The sequence below is a fragment of the Palaemon carinicauda genome, chromosome 34, assembly GCF_036898095.1.
Source record: "Palaemon carinicauda isolate YSFRI2023 chromosome 34, ASM3689809v2, whole genome shotgun sequence".
Lineage (NCBI taxonomy): Eukaryota > Metazoa > Arthropoda > Malacostraca > Decapoda > Palaemonidae > Palaemon > Palaemon carinicauda.
This window is the reverse complement of record NC_090758.1, coordinates 37,735,698-37,744,140: the sequence shown is the minus strand read 5'-3', so window position 1 is coordinate 37,744,140 and position 8,443 is coordinate 37,735,698.

Here is an 8,443-nt window from a genome sequence, read left to right as displayed (position 1 = left end):
AGCAAAACAACCAGGAATGTCACTCTGACTAACTAATTTATACCTAGCGAGTGACAGTGTCCAGGACACCTCTGGTAGGCTACGGCTCTTGTATCAAAGATTAATCCTATTAATCACTCAAAATTTTACCAAGAGCCTACATTTATACATAACAGACACTATACTCAACTTATCCGAGGCCAACGAAGACGAAGAAGCCATGAAAAGCTGAATAAATCCAAGATTTGCGAGAAAAACAGGAAAAAACACCGAGTTGTTAAGCTACGCAAAAAGGAATACAGATGGCGCCAGGATTGGCGCCGGGCACGCATACGAATCGGGGGATAGGGAAGCCTTGGGAGCGGCTCCCCTTTTTCTTTCCCGAATTCGTATCTCGTCAATCTCCCTCCTACGAGACGAATCTCTGTTCAGGTCGTAGATTGCCATGTGACGTGTCTAGAATACGTCCTCTGATATGTCGCGATATCCCTTTCACGAGGGATACTCGCTCCAGGAGTTAGAATTCTGGTACCTTAAGGTAAATTCTCTGGGAATATCGCCGTAGTTGTAATATACCCTAGGAAGCTACCCTATAGGAACTTCCATCAGGACGACATGGCTTGAGCCCAAAAATATATATATATATATATATATATATATATATATATATATATATATATATATATATATATATATATATATATATATATATATATATTTATATGTGTATATATATATATATATATATGTATATATATATATATATATATATATATATATATATATATATATATATATATATATATATAATTATATATATATATATATAAATATATATATATATATATATATATATATATATATATATATATATATATATATATATATATATAACGGATTTTGAGCGAAGCGAAAAATCTATTTTTGGGTGAGATAGCCATGGCGTCCTGATGGAAGGTTCCTGTTTGGTAGCTTCCTTGGGTATAAGACTACTAAGATATTCCCAGAGAATTTAACCACAGGTTATCACAGAATTCTAACTTCTGGAGCGAGTATCTCAAAGGTTTCCCTTTAAGACATCGTAATACAACAGGGGACACGCATGTCTGAACGTGCCACATAGCTATCTTCACCCCGAACAGAGTTAATGCTTCGGTGTGTAAGGGCTGAGAATAGCTGGGAGCCGTTCCACAGCTAATCTCACTCGTGGCTACTACTGATACTCGAGACGTAAACAAACGGACGCCATTGCTCTAATGACGTCACGCCCGTCTTTATCCTGACGCCAGTTGCTGCCCATCACCATGATACAATTGTGTAGGGTGGGAACAAAACTGGACGAAGTAGTAGGGAGGGTCCATCAGGACGCCATGGCTATCTCACCCAAAAATAGATTTTTCGCTTCGCTCAAAATCCGTTTTTTGGGCTCAAGCCATGGCGTCCTGATGGAAGAGTACCAGAGAATCAATGTATCGTGGTAGATTTTCCCCCAGTGTTAAGTGCCTAGGCATTGACAAAACAGCAAAGTAATCTTAGGTAAAGAACCATAGGAACGAAGTATCCTGCCCCCCATTGGTAGGAAGTTCCTATGGGCTATGCCGACGTCAAAGTGGTATTGAAGGGCTATTCATCCTGACAGAAGAACTTTTAAGAACTTAGAGATGAAGCAGAATGTTTGATATTTGTATAGGAACATTCTGAATTAGGTCAGTGGTGGTTGGGCACTGTGTATAGAGTTCATCTCTTGGTTATCAGAAGTAAGTATTCGTGTAGGAACCTTACTGAGACAGGGTGAATATAATTTAGGATTAGACATCTTAAATTCTTCATGACCATAAGAGAGGAGGAATAAATAAAACTATGACAGTATGTATTTCATAGTAGGTAGGAGCTGAAAGAGACGCATAAGTAATAAAATAGAAATTTTATTTCACAATGCAGAAATTAAATAATTTACAGCAAAAGTAAAGTTCATTTACAGTAATAATAATGTACATAGAAATAAAGGCTTGCTCTTGAATCTGAAAAGGAATTTCAGGATTAGTAGGTACTCGTTCTCGAGGAACGCAAGTCTTTAAACAACACATCATGCTCAAGGCATGCGGCACTTGTGTGACACTATGACATTTCACCTGGGATAAGAACAGTTATAAAAGCACTAAGTGTTTTTAGACATCACTATGAATCGCTCGAGGGTCAACATAGGCACCCGAAGAGTTAGAGTCCCAAGTAACTCACTGTTCTACGCAGAGTTAGGTGCAGGTTTCATAACACTACCTGCGGCTACCACAAAATGTTTGACTTCGTGCACTTGTTTCGCGTAATGTTTAAAGAAAACTCGCGAGGACTTCCAGCCCGTAAAGTTTTTAAGGCTTTCAAAGTCCATGCTCTGAAAGAAATTCAGAGACGATGCCACTTTTCTAGGATCATGACCAGCGGGTGTACTGTTCGGATCCGCTCTGCGAATGAAGTAGGTGATTTTCGCTCTTAATTGTTTCAGTGACAGGTCGCTGCCCGATGTTTCTCCTTTGAAGAGTTGGCCTCCACCAAAGTTCGAAGTTCTGCGAAGATAGACCTTGAGACTCTCTACTGGACATAGAGAGACATCCTCCTTCAGGGGGCATATTCTCCAAGGGCCCCATCTTTTGGTGGGTAATTCGTTTTTAGCGAGAAACGTCGGATCAGGGGAGAGGGTCACTTCTCCTGAATCAGCAAACAGGATGTGTCCCTCTTCTCTTGATAATGCCACTATTTCGCTGACTCGAGCTCCCGAGGCGAGAGCAAATAAAAATATAACTTTCTGAGTCAGATCCTTGAGGGGGCATGAATCGTTGTCCAAGTTGGAGGCGAAATGGAGTACCTTGTCTAGTGACCAGGAGATCGGTTTCGGAGGGGGTGCTGGGCGTAGGCGAGCACATGCTTTTGGTAATTTGTTAAAGATGTCGTTGGACAGATCAATTTGGAAAGCATATAGAATTGGTCTAGTCAAGGCCGATTTGCAGGTTGAAATCGTATTGGCTGCTAATCCTTGTCCATGAAGGTGAATGAAGAAGGACATACAGAAATCAATGGTGATTTCTTTAGGATTTTTTGCCTTGACAAAGGAGACCCATTTCCTCCAGGATGATTCATATTGCCGTCTCGTGGATTCGGTCTTGTATTCCTCTAGGAAGTCTAGACTTTTCTTCGAGATCCCAAACCTCTTCTTTGCGGCAAGGGAGAGAAAATCATGAGATGAAGGTCCTTGATTTTCGATGATGAAGCGAAGACAGTCGACTTCTGTACTTGTTGAGAGAGAACTGGGCCCGGGAGAGGGATCAGCTTGGGCTGCAGCTCCAGGACCAGGGGGTACCAGTTGCTCCGGGGCCACTTGGGAGCCACTAGGGCCGCTGTCCCTTTGAAGGTTCTCAGTTTGGAGAGGACTTTCAACAGAAGGTTGGTGGGAGGGAACAGGTATATCTTGGACCATCTGTTCCAGTCCAGTGACATGGCGTCCACCGCTTCTGCTTTGGGGTCCTCGTACGGGGCTACGTACAGAGGAAGTTGATTGTTGTCGCTCATTGCAAAGAGATCTATCTGAAGTTCTGGGACTTGGTGAGAGATGAAGGAGAACGATCTTGCGTCTAGAGACCATTCCGACTCTATCGGGTTTGTCCGAGATAGAGCATCCGCTGTCACATTGCGGAATCCTTGTAGGTGAACTGCAGACAGGTGCCACTTCTTCTTCTCCGCCAGACGGAAGATTGGGAGAAGCACCTGATTTATCTGGGGCGATCTTGAGCCTTGGCGATTGAGACAACGAACTACCACCGAGTTGTCTAGGGTTAGACGGATGTGGATCGAGGGCGGCGGGGATAACTTCTTCAGAGTTAGAAGGACCGCCATGGCCTCCAAGATGTTTATGTGGAACGTCTTGAATAGTGGAGACCAGGTCCCTTGAGCCTGTTTCAGGTGGGAGTGACCTCCCCAGCCTTCCAGTGAGGCATCCGTGTGGATGTTGAGTGATGGAGGAGGGTGTTGGAGAGGAATGGACCTTTTCAGGGCCTTTGCTTCCGACCACGGCTTTAGGAGGCGTCGAAGTCTGTTTGGAAGCCGTCTCTTGAGGTCTCTTCGAGCGATGGATGCCGAGCGTCTCCAGACTCCCGCGGCATCCTTTAGCTGTGCACGAAGCACTGGGTTTGTCACTGAGGCGAATTGTAGAGAGCCTAGAACTCGTTCCTGCTGTCGTCTTGAAATGCGTTTGGATTTCAGTAGTCGCTTGACAGACCCTGCTATTTCCTTCCTTTTCTTCTGGGGGATGGAAAGGCGGTGTGACTGAAGATTCCAGTGGATTCCCAACCACTGAAACTTCTGAGCTGGAGAGAGGCGAGATTTCTTCTCGTTGATCTTGAATCCCAGGTGTTCTAGGTACTGGGTAACTTCGTTGCAAGACTTTGCACACTCTTCGGGCGATGGAGCCCAGACTAGCCAGTCGTCGAGGTAGGCCATCACCTGGACGTTTCTTAGGCGGAGCTGTTGTACTATGGCATCCGCCAGTTTTGTGAAGATCCGAGGGGCCACATTGAGGCCGAATGGCATGGCCCGGAAGGCGTAGCTTTTCCTTTGGAGTCGAAATCCTAGGTAGGAGGAAGCGTGATGGTTCATTGGAATGTGCCAATAGGCATCCGCCAGGTCTATAGAGACCGTGTAGGAACCTTGAGGCAGAAGGGTCCTTATTTGTTGAAGCGTCAGCATCTTGAATTTGTTGTTCTCTATGAACTTGTTGAGGGGGGATAAGTCCAGAATGACTCTGAGTTTGTCTGAGTCCTTCTTGGGAACGCAAAACAGTCTCCCTTGGAACCTGGTGGACTTTACCTTCCTTATCACCTTCTTGTCCAAGAGGTCTAGAACATATTCTTCCAGAAGGGGGGTCGATTGCTGGAAGAACCGCTGGAAGATTGGGGGTGGTTGCGTCCAACTCCAGCCTAGACCGTTCTTGATGATGCTGTGTGCCCAGGGATCGAAGGTCCAACGATCCTGGAATTGGCGGAGTCTTCCTCCCACCGGAAGCACTTCATTGCTTCTGGTGTCCCGAGGACTTGTTGCCTCGGCCGCTAGCTCCCTTTCCTCCTCTACCTCTGGAGGGACGACGAGATGCGTCTCTGCTTGCACCCCTGAACGAGCCTCTACCTTTGGCATGAAAGGTAGTGGATGGTTGCTCAAAGGCAGGGGTGAAGACCGGTGACTGTGACAACACCGGTTGGGGGACCAATTGAAAGGTCTGTTGTGGTTGGGCAACCACTTGGGAGGTAGCGGGTCCCGGAAACTGACGTCGTTGCTGACGTTGCTGGGGTTTTGGTTTTTGAGGTTTTCTCTTAGGCTGAGGTCCTTCGTCCTGAGAGGGTTTCCTTTTTCTGGACATGCCCCACTTGTGGAGAAGGTTCCTATTCTCCGTGGCGGCTCTGTCAGTTATTTCCTTGACCAGGTCAGAAGGAAACAGGTGCTTTCCCCAGATGTTGGAGGAAATCAGCCTCCGGGGTTCGTGTTTCACGGTGGCACCGGCAAACACGAATTCACGACAGGCTCTGCGAGCCTTTATGAAGTGGTACAAGTCCTTCATTACTGTCAGTAAGTGGGATTTGGCTAGTACCATGTAGTGATCTGGTACTCTTGTGTCACAGGCCATCACATCCAGTTGGACTTGATGAGAAAGAGATGCCGCAAGCCTCTCCTTCGTGTCTTGTTCCCGGCGAAGGAGGTGATCGTTGAGCTTAGGGAGGTCTTCATTAAACTGACGTCCGGCGACGTCAGGATCGAGCCTTCCCACGACGAAAGTATGCTGAACATCTTTCCAGTGTCGAGCGTCAGGGGGGGTCACGATGGAGAAGGGTCTGCACTCCTCCAGTGCAGGGCAGGGTTTCCCTTCTTCCGCCGCTTTAAGGCATGCAGCTAAGGCCTTTTCCAAGAAAGGAAGAACCGCATTGTCAGGTGCAACGTACGTAGGATGCTTCTTGCTCAAAGCCGGAAGCTTAGAGCAGGTAAAGCCCCTACTCTTAAATGCGGAGGCTAGCATAGCCTGGGCCTTTGCGAGATCGAACACTATCTCTTCTTTAGGTTCGGTCTCTTCCTTCGAGGCAGGTTCGGAACGAAGCCGGACGTAACAGTCCGGGTAGGCCTCGAAGCTTGGGAAGAACTCCACATCTTCCAACGGGACCGTGCCGATCTTGTCACTAACAAAGATTCTGCCGGTCGCAATAACCATATGCTCTGCATACCTCCACGGGTTGGCATGAGAGCAAGCTGGGAGATCCTTGACCGAAATCTTCTTCGGTTCTCTGGATCCAATCATCGACCTGATGGACTCCTGGTTCTCCTTCAGCCGTCATGGACGACAGGTCCATGACGGCTCTAATCAGCTGGATCAGTTCTTGGGTAGAAGAGGAAGGATCCGGAGTTGAGGAGGTAGACGGAACAGACATTTCCGTCGGTGTAGGAGTAGGAGGAGGGATGGACGAGGGAGCAGCTCCAAGCTCTGACTCGGTGTACTCCACCTTGTCTTCGTCCTCTTCGGCTCCTTGAGCCATAAGCGTCTTCTCCGTGTCTTCTGAGACGTCTGAGATCTGTTCATCATCCTCGGAATCTAAGCGACACTCGTGCATGGACTGAGCCATGACCACATCAGGTTCCACCGTAATTTGGACAGTGGGGATCGTATCTTTTGGTACCACTGAGTCAGAGGAGGCCTTAGGGAACAACAGGGACCTCAGTTCTTCGGTGGCCAGGTACGGTCCGGTAGCATTTTTCTGAAAGCCACGCACCCACTTGCGCAGCTTTTCACGAGAAATGTCTCTAACCTCCGCTGAGGGAGGGTTATGGAAGGCCTCAACTAGGTGGGCCTGGCAGACCGTACAATCCAGTGGATTCCAAAACTTCAAGTCCCCTTTCTTGTCTGCACAAGGGGCGTGAGTCCTGCAAGCCGTATGCCCGTAAAACTGCGGGCGTTTCACAGCGCAGAAGGCGAAGTCACACTTCATCTGCTCCTCCTGTGGAAGAAAGAGAAAATGAGTATGGGGGAGTCATAAGAATGGCTCTTAAACTAAGTTAATATTAATCATTAATTTTAACTTAAAGAAGGTGTGATGCATAGAGAATGAAAACAGTAAAGGAGAACATGCTCCATGCATCCCGCCCGGCTGGTTACCACAAGCTTGGTCCTTGGATAATCCAAATGACCGAGATCATTGGATATAGTTTCCTAGAATTCCTAGTATTTTGGAACTCCATGGAAAACCAAGGACAAGATTGGGATCGAATTCATTCGGTTCCCAGTTAAGAGCCAGAAGGCCTCATTAAAGGGTAACTGCTTCTGGCAACCAGCCGCGCTAAGATGCACATAGCCTGCTGGAAATGGAAGAATGCAAAGAGACAGCATGATCACTAATAGAGCAGTACTAGGTACTGATCTTAATAGCGGAAGCAGCTTATCTGTTTGCGATATAGGGCTATCCTAGTCTTACGATAGCTACAGTAAGGGGGTGCAAGTATTCTTGACGCCTCCGGGGCATCCGGCAAGCCGCCGGCATGCCGGAGCTCGCTCCAGCATAGATTCTGGCATTAGAACAGACGATTTTCAAAAGTCAGTTAAATACCAGGATGGCGGCCGCCGGCACAACGGCGGCACGCCGGCAGGAAGCGGCGGCTCCGGCAGTCGGAGGATGCCAGGTTGGTGACTGGGATAAGGATGGTAAAGGCAGTATCGGGTTGCCGGCAGTATATGCCGGCACTCCGGTGATCGACCGGCAAGCGGACGATTAGATAGGAGTAGGAGAGCCGCCGGTGGTAGCCGGCGGCAGCCGGCAGTCCCTCGGTACACGGGGGGCTGGCGGCAAGGGTAGGGAAGTCACCAAGTAGGAGGCAGGTATTGCCGACAGTAGAGGCGGCAAGAGACCGGCACCCAGATAGAAAGAGAGACAGGGGGAGGGGGGAAGGGATGCAGGAAGTACCGTCAGGGTTCCAGATATCCCTCCCCCTCCCTGAGGGGGTGTACCCATGATAGAGGCAGGCTCTAACATCCATGAGCAGGGGTCACTAGGGACCGGGAGCTAGGTAGCCCAAGGGAGGGCTAGGGAACACCCAAGAGGGGGGGGGGGAGACTCCCATATGCAGAACTATACTAGTAACTAACCTTATAGGACACTATGAGGGTATATGTACCAGAGTGGACTGCACAAGGAAGCTCGGGTAGCCCTACTCTTCCACCCTAAGGAGGAGTTGTAGGACAGGGGACAGATGAGTATAAACTAACCTAAGCATAGGCTAGGCTATACAAGAGATAGGTGGGGAGGGAGAAGAGAGAAGTCTTCTCAGGAAGGGTTTCTGTACCAGAGCGGCCACTAAGGGAAGGGAGGACACTCCCTAACCTAAGATCAGGCTGATCGGCTAAAACGGTGCAAGAGTACCGTTTCAGCATGGAACAGAGAAACCT